This window comes from Hyperolius riggenbachi, chromosome 9 (genome assembly GCF_040937935.1).
Source record: "Hyperolius riggenbachi isolate aHypRig1 chromosome 9, aHypRig1.pri, whole genome shotgun sequence".
Classification (NCBI taxonomy): domain Eukaryota; kingdom Metazoa; phylum Chordata; class Amphibia; order Anura; family Hyperoliidae; genus Hyperolius; species Hyperolius riggenbachi.
This window is the reverse complement of record NC_090654.1, coordinates 151,603,801-151,618,788: the sequence shown is the minus strand read 5'-3', so window position 1 is coordinate 151,618,788 and position 14,988 is coordinate 151,603,801. Positions and strand designations below refer to the sequence as shown.

At 48.8% G+C, this 14,988-nt stretch overlaps 1 long non-coding RNA gene across 1 annotated transcript in view; it reads right to left on the bottom strand.

Annotated features, from left to right (window-relative positions):
- Positions 1-2,318: 2,318 nt before the first annotated feature.
- Positions 2,319-14,988, bottom strand: part of LOC137532753 (uncharacterized) — a 93,953-nt gene continuing 81,283 nt past the window's right edge. Inside the window, exons 2-3 of the long non-coding RNA XR_011023982.1 lie at positions 4,451-4,492; positions 2,319-2,453 (exon numbers count right to left, since the gene is read on the bottom strand). This is a non-coding gene — a long non-coding RNA (uncharacterized lncRNA). The remainder of the gene's footprint in view (positions 2,454-4,450; positions 4,493-14,988) is intronic.

The window sequence follows — 14,988 nt, the reverse complement described above, 5'->3', positions numbered from 1 at the left end:
TGCCGGCGATCGCGTGCGCGCATGCACGCATCGCCCAGCATGCTTTGCGGCCCCCTCCATCATCAGCCCGCCGGCCAATTAGCAGCGCCGGCGGGCTGTTGGAATACGATCCAGCCTATGGAAAGCGTATAATACAGGTTGTTTAGTAAACAACCTGTATTATACTGGCTGCTGACCCTGTATTATACTGGCTTATACTGACCCTGCTCCTGCTCCTCCTGATCGCCGTTGATTACCCCTCACTACCCCCCTCACTGGCCCTGACAGGCATCTGATGAGGTCTGATTGATATCTGGTTACCTGTCCCCAGCTCTGATTGAGGTCTGAGCGACATAGAGTGAGATCTGAGTGACATCTCATGGTCTGTGCACTGTTGATTGATATCTGATTGCCTGTCACCAGCTCTGATTGGCCTTTGATCATCTCTGATTGCCCTGTGATTGATCTCTGTTTACATCGTTTGGCATCTGACAGCTGCAGTGTGATTGACATCTGGTCGCCTCTCATCAGCTCTGATTGAGGTCTGAGCAGGGACGGATTTAGGCCTAGGCCACCTAGGCCATGGCCTAGGGAACCACAGGAGCAAGGGCACCAAAGCAGCAGACTAAACTGGTGCAGCATTTGCAAGCTTACAAATGCTGCAATGCAGGGAGATCAGGTGAGCGCCTAATCTCCCTGCTGCCAGCCACCTGTGGAGCAGCCACCTTGCTCTCTGTGCACGTTGGTGTTGTGGTGGGTGGCTGTGGACTTGGGCAGCATTGGAGATGGAGGGGAAGAGGAAGCTTCTGCACTGGAGATGAGCAGAGAAGTGAGTGACACTAATGGATGCTGCAGTGTGGAGGTGAGCTGTACTGAAAGTGGGGGAGTGGGAAAGGGAGGGATTAAGGGAGTCATCTGGCTACGTATACTGGAGGGGGAGGGGTCATCAGGATACCTATACTAAAGAGAAAAGGGGAGGGGTCATCTGGCTACCTATACTAGAGGGAAGGGGGAGGGGTCATCTCGCTACCTATACTGAAGGGGGGCGACTGGTGACATTGGCCTTGGGCGGTAAAGAGTACAAATCCGGCCCTGGGTCTGAGTGACATTGAGTGAGATCTGAGTGACATCTTATCATCTGTGCACTGTTACTTGACATCTGATTGCCTGTCATCAGCTCTGATTGGTCTTTGATCATCTCTGATTGCCCTGTGATTGATCTCTGTTTACATCGTTTGGCATCTGACAGCTGCAGTGTGATTGACATCTGGTCGCCCGTCACCAGCTCTGATTGAGGTCTGAGTGACATTGAGTGAGATCTGAGTGACATTTTATCATCTGTGCACTGTTAATTGACATCTGATTGCCTGTCACCTGTTTCTGATCACTGCAAAAACACAACACAATAGCTGCGGTGCTCTAAAGATCACTTTTGATTCTTTTTTTATCAAAACTGAGCGACCGCAGGTTTTTACTTCACAAGCACTTCTTTTTGCTAGGTAGGTGTGCTCTCTTTTCTGGGTAGTTTCAGAGGAATACCCCCTAAATTTAGCAGCACAAAATGGCAAGAAAGGTGTATTCCCTGCAAGAGGCCTACAGGATTCTGGCCGAGTCGGGTGAGAGTGATTGGGACTTCTCATCCGATGAATCATCCGGCTCAGAATACGAACCTGTAGATAGCAGTGGCTCTCTGATCGATAGTGACGATGACGAGGTTGGGGTCCCTGCTAGCGCCAGGCGTATCTGACCCCATGTCAGTGGACTGCAGGTGGCGCAGGATCAACCTCAAGTGCAACAGATTGGTGCTAGCGCTAATCCAGGTTTTCATGGTGAGGCATGCACAGTGGCGGCTCCAGCTTCAGATTTTTTGGGGGGCTCAAAGGGGGCACGAGGGCTGGCAGGCCGGGCTTGGGGGGGGGAAGGGGCGGAATTTGCGGCGCGCGAAGTGCACGGCGGCGAAAAATTGGGCGTGGTCATGATGTCATGTGGGCGGGGCTAACTGTAATGTAGTTGTACCAGGTAACGTATATCAATCAAAGGGTCAGCAGCACTGGAACAATCAAATGCAGATAGGTGCAAGCAGACAGCGAAGGTCCCCACCTCCACTGAATAAGTAACAAAAAAGCGTGGGTCTGCAGCACACAAGCTCTTTATTGGAGCTAGATTTGGAAATGATACATGCAAGCTTTCGGACAATCCCTGTCCTTCCTCAAGCTAATCACAAAATGAAACAGCAAAGACTTATATCAGCACAAGCAGGAAATGACATCACATCACATTACGCATAATCCACCATTAACATAATTAGCATATAACTGGATAACAATTAACCCTATAATCATTGAAAAAAACCTATAATCATTGAAAAAAACCATACAATTGTATTTACGTCATCCTGCGACTCTCCCTCGTATAGTGGTTAAAGTCCATTCCCTTCTGTCCCTTTCTTAATACAAAAAGTCCATGAAGGTAACCTGTAAATCAGAGAAATAAATGCAAATCAAAATCATGATTTAAACCATCAGGAGACAATGTACCTAAATTGTTTATCCAGAAAACTTCTTTCCTTTTCAGCATGAGTACCCGGTCCCCCCCCTCTCTGTAGTGGGGGTACATGATCTATCACCATAAATTTGAGGTCATCAGCATCATGCCCTTTCGTTTTGCAATGTCTAGGGATGGGTAGATCCAAAGTGCCCGATCTAACTGTGGTCCTATGTTGTGAAATCCTGTTCCTAACTCTCTGGGTAGTCTCTCCCACATATAGGAGACCACAGGGACAGCGAATGAGATAGATGACAAACTTTGTCTGACAAGTCAAAAAATGACGTATATCATATTTCTTGTACCAGGTAACGTAGTTACATGGAAAAAAAAATGAAGTAAACGCACATAATGACAGGTAGCCTTTCACCAGTAAATGCACATAAGAATCAGCTTTTCAGCGGTTAATGCACGTAATGACAGACAGCGTTTCCCCATTAAATGCAGATAAGAGACAGCTTTTCACCAGTTAATGCACATAATGACAGACTGCGTTTCTGCAGTAAATGCACATAAGAGCCTGCTTTTCACCAGTTAATGCATGTAATGACAGACAGTTTCCCCATTAAATGCACATAAGAGACAGCTTTTCACCAGTTAATTCACATAATGACAGACTGCGTTTCCGCAGTAAATGCACATAAGGGACAGCTTTTCACCAGTTAATGCACATAATGACAGACTGCGTTTCCGCAGTAAATGCACATAAGGGACAACTTTTCACCAGTTCATGCACATAATGACAGACAGCATTTCCCCAGTAAATGCACATAAGAGACAGCTTTTCACCAGTTAATGCACATAATGACAGACAGCCTTTCACCAGTAAATGCCCATAAGAGACAGCTTTTCACCAGTAAATGCACATAAGAGACAGCTTTTCACCAGCTAACGCACGTAATGACAGACAGCCTTTCACCAGTAAATGCACATAAGAGACAGCTTTTCACCAGTAAATGCACGTAATGACAGACAGCTTTTCACCAGTAAATGCACGTAATGACAGACAGCTTTTCACCAGTAAATGCATGTAATAACAGACAGCGTTTCCCCATTAAATGCACATAAGAGACAGCTTTTCTCCAGTAAATGCACGTAATGACAGACAGCGTTTCTGCAGTAAATGCACATAAGAGACAGCTTTTCGCCAGTTAATGTACGTAATGACAGACAGAGTTTCCCCATTAAATGCACATAAGAGACAGCTTTTCACCAGTTAATGCACATAATGACAGACAGCGTTTCCCCAGTAAATGCATGTAATGAGAGACAGCGTTTCACCAGTTAATGCACATAATGACAGACAGCCAGTGTCCCCAGTATATGTAGCCAGGCGTATAGCTGTCCCCAGTATATGTAGTCAGGCTAGTGATGGTGGGCTGGGGGCCCCAGGGCACCTCAGGCCTGGCTGGTGGTGGGCTGGAGGCCTGAGACCTGGCTGGTGGTGGTGGGCTGGGGGCCCCAGGGCAGCTAAGGCCTGGCTGGTGGTGGTGGGCTGGGGGCCCCAGGGCACCTCAGGCCTGGCTGGTGGTGCAACAAAAGAAGATGATGTTGGATAAGCAGCAACTCAAGTAGAAACTACTAGAGACACTATGCCGGTGCCTTGCCTCAGCTGGATTGCTCATACAGCTTGTATCCCATTAAACGTAAAGAAAGAGACGGCACTCCACTGGCTGCAATCAAGATGCTGTGTATTCACGAACAAGAACACTACATGTTACGGAGGAACAACCTCCTTCATCAGGTGTAAAACAGCATTGAAACATACCCAGCCACATATATATACAAACCCATATAAAGGACCACACCCTTAGTGGATCCACCCACCAATACATTAACCCTGCGATTCCAGGTTATGTAATTCAAGCGGTCATATGGCACTCCTCATCGGCTACCAAAAGATAAATAAAGGGCATAAAGAACTGACCGTGTATCAGGCACTTCCGATAGGGGACTGCCACAAGACCACCTGTGAATAAAACATGCAATTAAAATTGATATACATAGCAACCTTTACAGCAATATTGCACTGCCGCATTTTATACAATGACATATAGCACTACAAAAAACATTTCAAGGGCAGACGTTCATTCATCCCCCTAGGGGATACAACATCCAAATCGTGGATCCATCGTGCCTCTTTTTGTTTTAAAACCTTCTCTAAATTCCCACCTCTATTAGTGGGTGTCACAGCCTCTAAAACACACCATCTAAGCTGTGCTGCATTGTGTCCTGCTGCATCAAAGTGTCTGGCAACAGAGGTATCATAACTGCCCCGCTTTCCTTCTGCGAAGTTACTAATGGCCCTCTTGTGCTCCTGTATGCGGGTCCTTACAGTTCTAGTGGTTTCCCCTACATACATGAGCCCGCACGGGCATTTAAGCCCGTAAACTACCCATGTAGTAGAACAGTAATGTCGCCCTTTGATCTCAATATTACGGCCTGTGTGAGGATGTCCAAAAGTGTTACCTCTAATAATGGCGTTACATACATTGCAGTTAAGGCAGGGATAGGTCCCCGCCCTACCTGTACTACTCAATTTCTTCATAGGGGCGGTGTCAGTGTGTCTGACCCTATCGTAGATAGTTTTACCTCTTCTGATGGAAAAAATAGGTTCCTCCTTGAACAATGCTCCCAACTCTCTGTCATTACTGAGTAATGGCCAAAACCTGCGTACCGTGTTTTTGATCAGCTCAGTGTTCTTCCCCAAGCTGGTAACGAAAGGTATGCCTTTAGATCTCACCTTTTTAACAGTACTGTGTAGCAGAGCTGACCTCTCTATGCCACCAACTTCCTTTCTCACAGCGTAAATTTTTTGGGGATTGTAGCCCTTTTGTGTGAACTTCACAGTCAAAGATCGGCCTGCTTTCTCGTAATCTTCATCCAATGTACATATGCGTCTTGCCCTGAGGAACTGCCCCCTAGGAATGGCTTTAACTACATGTTTGTAATGATGGCTATCAGGGCGCAATAAATTGTTCCGATCCGTGGGTTTACGGAACAACTTAGTCACAAAGTGACCCTCAGACATTTTCAACGACACATCCAAGAAATTGATGGTGTCCTTAGACACCTCTAGAGAAAATTTAATAGTGGGATGAATAAGGTTGGCCTCCCTTACCATCTCAAGAAGCAGTTCCTCAGGGCCCCTCCACAACAACAACACGTCATCCACGAACCGATAATACTGAAATATATGGCCAACATATTTGGGATTGCGCAAAAACATTGTGCGTTCCAGGGACTCCACAAAAATGTTGGCAATAGATGGTGCAGCCGGAGAACCCATACTCGCCCCTTGTCGCTGTATGTAAAACTGGTCATGAAATTTAAAATAGTTGGAGCAGCCAGTGTCCCCAGTATATGTAGCCAGGCGTATAGCTGTCCCCAGTATATGTAGTCAGGCTAGTGATGGTGGGCTGGGGGCCCCAGGGCACCTCAGGCCTGGCTGGTGGTGGGCTGGAGGCCTGAGACCTGGCTGGTGGTGGTGGGCTGGGGGCCCCAGGGCAGCTAAGGCCTGGCTGGTGGTGGTGGGCTGGGGGCCCCAGGGCACCTCAGGCCTGGCTGGTGGTGGGCTGGAGGCCTCAGACCTGGCTGGTGGTGGTGGGCTGGGGTACTTCAGGCCTGTCTGGTGGTAGTGGGCTGGGGCACCTCAGGCCTGGCTGGTGGTGGTGGGCTGGGGCACCTCAGGCCTGGATGGTGGTGGGAAGGCCTCAGGCATGGTTGGTGGTGGTGGGCTGGGGGCCCCAGGACAGCTCAGGCCTGACTGGTGGTGGTGGGCTGGGGCACCTCATGCCTGGCTGGTGGTGATGGGCTGGGGCACCTCAGGCCTGGTTGGTGGTGGGAAGGCCTCAGGCCTGGCTGATGGTAGTGGGCTGGGGCACCTCAGGGCAGCTCAGCTCAGGCCTGGCTGGTGGTGGTGGACTGGGTCACCTCAGGCCTGGATGGAGGTGGGAAGGCCTCAGGCATGGCTGGTGGTGGTGGGCTGGGGCACCTCAGGCCTGTCTGGTGGTGGTGGTGGGCTAGGGCAGCTCAGGCCTGGCTGGTGGTGGTGGGCTGGGGCACCTCAGGCCTGGCTGGTGGTGGGTGGGAAGGCCTCAAGCCTGGCTGGTGTGGTTGGCTGGGGCCCCCCAGGGCAGCTGAGCTCAGGCCTGTGCAAAAAAAATAAAATTGGCAGTTGGCTGGCTGGACACAGGAAAGGAGGACACCCACCTTGAGCTGCCTTGACTGAGCCTTCCTTCCTCGCTCAGAGTAACGAGTTCCTCCTGCTGCTGCTGCCTCAGCTCTGGCTGGCCCGGCTCCAGTCCGACGCCGCTCGGACGTTTCCTGTGCTGTCCGTGGGTGTCTGGGCTGGGTGGGTGTGAGTGCTGGGTATGCTGCAGACACGCAGTCTCTTTTCTTCGCCTCTTCGGCGGCAACTTGCTGAAGCTGCCTGTGCGGGCCAGGCGAGGGAAACGCGCTGCAAGTGTCACGTGACGCAGGACGTCGTCACGTGACAGAATTTTTTATATGTAGGCCGCTCTGTGTGGCTGCTAGTGTACCAGCATTATGTATATGTCCCGGGCCAGAGCGGTGACTGATAGCTGATGGTGACAGTCAGCGCCAGGCCCTCCTCACGTGTCCAGACAGTCCTCCTCCTGAAGGAACTTGCGGTGGCCACGGCGGGGGGGGGGGCTTTAGGGGGGGCTGTTAAGTCGCCAGCTGGGGCTGAAGCCTGGGTAAGCCCCAGTGTGGCGCCGCCACTGGGCATGCACCAGCAGCGCAGCACTTCCTGGACTTGGAATCATTACTGCCGAAGACCCTGGTGAAGTGGCGAGCACCAGCATGGCAGTTGAAACTGGTTCGGTGGCACGTGCAGTAAAACCCCGGTCGCAGCCACCAGAAAGATGGGCCCCGTTGTACCCCTAGCCTTCCAGAGGTGCTGACAAATCCCGATTGGCAACCCCCTGGTTCCGCCACACCCATAGTGCCCCCTTTCACCACCCAGTCTGGAGTCCAGGTGGAGACAGATCATCTAGGATCGTCCCTAGATGCTTTTCATCTGATCTTCACCAAGGATCTCTACGACTTAGTCCTGGCAGAGACCAACTGTAATGCCACACAATTTATTACTGCCAATCTGAACAGCTCCCATGCGCAGCCTTTTCAGTGGAAACAGGTCACAGTTTCCAAATGTAAAATCTTTTTGGACCTTCCGCGGGTGGAAGAAATATCTCTGTAAATGGACAATTTAGTGTAAAAAAATTGAAAAAGTTGTCCTTTACAGAGATATTTCTCCCACCCAGCATGGTTATGTGTGAAAAGACACCCCAAAACACAATATACTACTTCTCCTGAGTATGGCGATACCACGTGACACTTTTTTTGCTGCCTAGTTGCGCAAAGGGACCCAAAGTCCAATGAGCACCTTTAGGCTTTACAGGGGTGCTCACGATTTAGCCCCCCCCCCCCCAAAAAAAAATGCCAGGGCAGTACACGTACCCCACAAGTGACCCAATTTTGGAATGCAAAGTAGACACCCCAAGGTATTCACTGAGGGGCATGGTGAGTCCGTGGCAGATTTTATTTTTTTTGTCACAAGTTAGCAGAAATGGAAACACTTTTTATTCTGATTTTTTTTGTCACAAAGTGTCATTTTCAGCTAACTTGTGACAATAAATAAAATCTGTTATGAACTCACCATGCCCCTTAGCAAATACCTTGGGGTGTCTTCTTTCCAAAATGGGGTCATTTGGGGAGTATTTATACTATTCTGGCATTCTAGCACCTCAAGAAACATGACAAGTGCTGGTGATGGGAATTCCGGCTCTTCTCAGAGAATCGGCTCTTCTGAATCGGCTCCCATTAAAGAGCCGGCTCTTACGGCTCTGAATAGGCTCTTCATTAAATGTCACTAGACACCACTCAGAATCGGAGTAAAAGCCCCGCCCCGTCTCCATGACTGCTTATCTGACTGGGGCAATCCCTCCTGCTACTGCTCTGCTCCGCTAATACACTCCAAGCTGAAAGAGGAGGACTACATCTCCCAGCATGCCTCAGCGCCCTTTATCACAGAGCAAAGCAGAGCTGTGTGGGGCGACTGAGGCATCAGCTCTTTTAAAACCGGCTCTTGTCGTTCGCAGCAAAGAGCCGGCTCTTAAAGCCGGCTCGTTCGTGAGCGACCCATCACTAACAGGTGCTCAGAAAAGTCAGAGCTGCTTCAAACTGCGCAAATTCACTTTTTTGTACCGTAGTTTGCAAACGCTATAACTTTTAGCCAAACCAATAAATATACACTTATTGGATTTTTTTTTTATCAAAGACATGTAGCACAATAAATTTGGACAAAAACTTGTATAGAAATGTTACTTTATTTGAAAAATGTTACCACAGAAAATAGAAAATATCATTTTTTTGACAAAATTCCTGTCTTTTTTTATTAATATAATAAAAACTAAAAATCGCAGCAGCAATCAAATAGCACCAAAAGAAAGCTATGTTTGTGAGAAGAAAAGGAGGTAAAATTCGTTTGGGTTGTATGACCGAGCAATAAACCGTTATAGCTGCAGTGGTCTGAATTGTAAAAAATGGCCTGGTCTTTAGGGGGGTTTAGCACGGCAGTCCTCAAGTGGTTAAATAATGTACCGCTCCCCCACATCAATATGGTAGCCAGATGTGCCCCACTCCCTCGGCATACATATGCTTAAACCACCAGGAGATTTAAATGCAAGGTAAAGCTGTAAAACGTCTCACCCTGCTCCTACAAAAGTCCTGGCAGCGTTAAATACTATTCCCCCTCCAGGTCGCCATGGATAGTGGTGAAAGATGTTATTCGACTTCCAGCTATTGCTGGCAGACAAATTACAGTGTTTTAATAGTAATTTGTGCTGTGTCTTTTGACGGCTCCCAAATTACTCACTGAGCGACGCTATAGCCGCAATTCCTATTACGAATTATGGAGGTACCGGCTGCACCCAAATCTGCAGCGCTGTTTTCAGAGAGCTCCACTCCCCCTCCCCCCACCCTGTATGGTAGCCAGATATAGGTGCCTCCAGTATAGCTAGTTAGGTATTGGTGCCCCCAGTATAAGTACCCAGGAATAGGTTTAGCCAGTAATAGGTGGCTGCAGTATAGGTAGCCAGGAAAGAGTGTATCCAGTAATAGGTGGCTATAGTATAGGTAACTAGGGATGGGTGTAGCTAGTAATAGGTGGCTGCAGTATAGGTAGCCAGCGATAGTTGTAACCAGTAGTAGGTGGCCGCAGTATAGGTAGACAGTAATAGGTGGCCGCAGTATAGGTAGCCAGGGATGAATGTAGCCAGTTGTAATATGTTGGATGATTGAGATTTTAATCAAATGATCTATCACTGACGGATTTGATTTCTATATTCAGCAAGGGCCCTGCTGAAGAGAGAAGTTATACCTGTGTGTTGTCATGAGATTGAGATATCAAAGCTATTGTTTAATATAGTGATAATTATACACTATTGGTTAATGGATGTAAAATATATAATGCTAACATGGTTTAGAGTGGACTGTCAGAAGTGGAGCTGAGCTTAGCATGTGTCCTTTCCTTTTGGAGTTTGGGGTCACAGAGGTTGAGACCATCCTCATTAGGAGTGTAAATATAGATCTCTGGCAAGCCTGGCTTCTAGTTACAGGAATAGTGTCATGGTTACGTAGTAGACAGGTGGTTGTTGGGGGCGGTGTTACTCCACCCTAAGTTATTCTAAGCTAAGAGAAAGGATGCTTCATTCATGACATGACCATATGTGTTAGAAGGTTCAAAATATGTTAGTCCTGAGTTAGCAAAAGAGGTTTCACACCATATGTAGCAGCGTCTTTGCTGGTCCAATCATATGGCAAGACAGTAGAAGACTGAGGCCTAAGATGTGTATAAAAAGCAGCAGGTAGGTCTGGACAAGGGCTCATTCATACTCATTCACTCACTCACTCTCACTCACACATACACACCCATTCATTCACTCATTTTCTTTACATGACAGGCACTGATATAAATATACTTCTGCTCAAAGAAGAATACTACAAACTATAGATTCCATATACAGACTTTACAGCTATTTATTCATTCTGTTTTTATATCTTTTGTAACTGATTTTTGATGTACCAAAGAACGGTGCCTTATTGAATATTGAACATCTACGAAGATTCAATAATGATTAATTAAAATCCATTTCCACAATTTACCATCTCCTGAGGACTTTGCTTTTAAAAGAACAATCTTTCAAATCCCAACTTATTTATATTTCACCAGTAATAGGTGGCCACAGTATAGGTAGCCTGGGATGGATGTAGCCAGTAATAGGTGGTCACAGTAAAGGTAGCCAGGGATAGGTGTAGCTAGTAATATATGCCTGTAGTATAGGTAGTTTGGGATAGGTGCAGCCAGTATATATAGCCAGGAATAGGTGCCCGCAGTAAAGATAGCCAGGTATGGGGGGAGGGGGGATGGAGCGGCGAAGGTATACAAATAGTCACTTGCCAGGTGTCCTTCACATGCTTACTTACTTCTTTCTTCTTCCTGTCCTTGCGTTCCATCTCCCTGTAGCAGCACCCAGGGGGCACTGTTACAGGGAAATGTAACGCAAGAACAGGAAGTAGGAAGAAGTATGTAGTACACACGCGCAGGACCCCCGGCAAAGTATCTGTTTACCCCCACCGCTGTTCGTGCGACAGCTGGAGAGATACGCAAAGAGCACACTTCTCCTACGTAGACTGGCTCCGACTGACGTAAGTGACGGGACCCAGTTCCCGAAGCTGTGGGCGGTGGAGGATGGCGGCGTGGGAGCGATCCGAGCAGATGGGGCTGGAGGAACCCCTAGGTATGGATAAAACTTTTTGTTTCATTGAGCTGTGGTACACTGTAAGGGACATTGTCTCTGGGTTTCTGAAGGAAAGGCATGGTGAATGTCCCATTGACTTTTATAGTTTTATGACCGGACTGTTTCTCTGACTAAGCTGTGTGTGGTTCTTTTGAAGTAGATGGGGCTGGAGGAACCCCTAGGTATGGATAAAACTTTTTGTTTCATTGAGCTGTGGTACACTGTAAGGGACATTGTCTCTGGGTTTCTGAAGGAAAGGCATGGTGAATGTCCCATTGACTTTTATAGTTTTATGACTGGACTGTTTCTCTGACTAAGCTGTGTGTGGCTCTTTTGAAGTAGGAACCAGGAATGTAAAGTGACTGTAAGGCCCCTTTTACACTTAATCAGTTGCTCTCAGTGATAACTGAAAGAAAACTGATTTTCAAAATAATGCCCATGTTTTCCTAGGGCACCTTTTACACTAAAGGTAGCCATACACTGGTCGATGTGCCATTAGATCGACCAGCTGACAGATCCCTATCTGATCGAATCTGATCAGAGAGGGATCGTATGGCTGCCTTTACTGCAAACAGATTGTGAATCGATTTCAGCCTGAAACCGATTCACCATCTGCTGAGCTGCTCCTGCCGCCTGTCCCCCCCCCCCCCCGTATACATTACCTGACACTGGCTCCCGGGCATCTTCTCCGCATTGCACGGCTCTGTTCCGGATCCATTACGGCGCTTCCTGTGTTACTCCGTGACCAGGAAGTTCAAATAGAGCGCCCTCTATTAGAACTTCCTGGTCACTGCAGTGACACAGGAAGCGCCGGGATGGATGGAGCCGGAACAGAGCCGTGCAGCACGGAGAAGACGCCCGGGAGCCAGCCTCAGGTAATGTATACCTGATCGGATCGGCCGCCGCTAGCGACGCGCACTTTACCCGCGGGCGATCGAGGGTAATTTCCCGCACGGCGCGATCGACGGACCGATCCGATTTCGGGAGGGAATCGGATCGGCGGCTGCGTTTACCGCGAACGATTGGCAGCAGATTCGATCCCAGGATCGAATCTGCTGTCGAAACGGCCGGGAATCGAGCCAGTGTATGGCTACCTTTAGGCTCCGTTTACACTTAATCAGTTGGTACGCATTTTTTTTCTTCTCCATAGCAGTGCATTGTGAAAAACATTTCAGTTAAAACGCATTAAGTGTGAAAAGTGCCATAGGAAAACATGGGACTTACTTTGAAAATCAGTTGACCTTTCAGTTATAGCTGAGCTCGGGGTAAGCCGCCGGAAGGCACTGCTCAGGCCCCGCTGGGCCGATTTGCATAATTTTTTTTTTGCTGCACGCAGCTAGCACTTTGCTAGCTGCGTGCAGTGCCCGATCGCCGCCGCTACCCGCCGATTCGCCGCTATCCGTCGCGCCGCAGCCGCCCCCCCCCCAGACCCCGTGCGCTGCCTGGCCAATCAGTGCCAGGCAGCTCTATGGGGTGGATCGGAATCCCCTTTGACGTCACGACGTCGATGACGTCATCCCGCCCCGTCGCCATGGCGACGGGGGAAGCCCTCCGGGAGATCCCGTTCTTTGAACGGGATCTCCGGATCTCCGATCGCCGGCGGCGATCGGAGGGGCTGGGGGGATGCCGCTGAGCAGCGGCTATCATGTAGCGAGACTTTGTCTCGCTACATGAAAAAAAAAAAAAATTAAAAAAAAAAGATTTGCTGCCCCCTGGCGATTTTTTTGCAAACCGCCAGGAGGGTTAAGTGTAAACGGGGCCTTAGCGCGTTTTCACTGAAATCTTCTTCCCAATGCACTGCTATGGAAAAAACGCGGACTAGCGCATACTAACGCACACTAACGCATACCAACTGATTAAGTGTAAAAGGTCCCAAAAGGAACCAGGAATGTAAAGCACAACATGGGCACTCCCCATTAATCTAAAGAAAACCAAAACCATGGTGTTCCAGAGGAAAAACACAGGGTCAGCCCAGAGCCCATCATTTACATTCAGTGACTGTGAAATCAGCAGAACTGATAAATATACCTACCTTGGTCTGGAAAGCAACCAATCTGGAAGCCTTAAGTCAGCCATGGAGGCCCTAAAAGCCAAAGCATGCCGAACGTTCTATGCTATCAAGAAAGAACTGTACCACCAGTAATGGTCTAAAAGTATTTGACAGTGTCATCACCCCAATCCTACTGTATGGAAGTGAAGTATGGTGCCCCACCACTTACCCAGACCAATCAAAATAGGAATCCAGCCCAGCAGAAATATTCCACCTGGAGTTCTGCAAACACTTTCTCCATGTCCATCGAAGTACTTCAAACAATGCCTGCCGAGCTGAGCTAGGTAGATTCCCATTACTGCTTGAGATACAGAAGAGAGTGTTGTCCTTGTGGGAACGCCTACAGTGCAGCAGCCCTGACTTACCCCACTACAAAGCAATGTTGCACAATGAAAAGCCATTCGCATTGAAAGTAGTGGTCAGCTCTATACTCCATCCAACCCCCGATTCACAGGTCATAACAAGAGTCCGGATAAAACACACCACAGCCAAAAGCAAAGAGGACTATGTGGAAAAATGGAGGAATGAAATAAAAGCTAACCATATACCAGTCTCTACAGAGATAATATAACATGCCCCCATACCTGGAAGAGCTCCAAAACTCTCAAGAGAGGAAAATCCTGAGTGTCTACAGACTGTGTGCTCACAACCTCGAAATAGAGTCTGAGAGACACAGACAGACATACAAACACAGGGAGGAGAAACTATGCCAACACTGTGAGCAGAAGACCATTGAGGATGAAAGCTACCATATATACTCGGATACAAGTCGACCTCGTGTATAAGTCGACCCCAATATTTGACTCTCTTAAGCTGGATTTGTTTATTTACTCAAGTACAAGTCTACCCAGGAAAGTTAAAAACTGACTTGGGCACCAGGATGTCTCAGCGTGGTCACTGTGACCCCTCTGTGTGGCCCCTGTGTCCGCTAGGCTGTGTGGCCCCTCCAGCTTTGTGGCCCCAGTGGCCCCTTGGCTGTGTGGCCCCTGTAGCTATGTGGCCCATGTCCCCCTGGCTGTGTGTCCCCTAGCTGTGTGTCCCCTGTTTTACAGGAGCTGCAGCAGCCAGCATCTGTCTCCCCTTCCTCGAAGTGCTACAGCACACAGCTTGCTGAAATGCCCCCCTCCCTCCCACCACCAAGGAAAGGCCCCCCCCTCTCACTCACTCCCTCCCCAGCAGCTTTCCACAAAGCCCCCCTCTCTCCCATCACCACGCAAAGGATGGCCGCTTCTCCCTCTCGCTCAGCCCTCTGTGTCATCAATGCAGCATCAGCGCTGAAGCAGAAACTCACTGATTACACAGCGCGGCATCCTCTCTTGTCCCTCTGCTCGTTCTGGTCTGTTAGTTTACAATACCATGGCTAGGGCTCCGATGTCATGTGACTTCATGTGTCATGTGACATCGGAGCCGTAGCTGTGGTATTGTAAACAGACCAGCGTGAGCAGAGGGACAAGAGAGGATGCGCGCTGTGTAATCAGTGAGTTTCCGCTTCAGCGCTGACCATCAGATGAGGCAGAGGGGGGAGAGAGAGGGAGAAGCAGCCATCCTTTACGTGGTGATAGGAGGGAGGGGGGCTTTGTGGAAAGCTGCCAG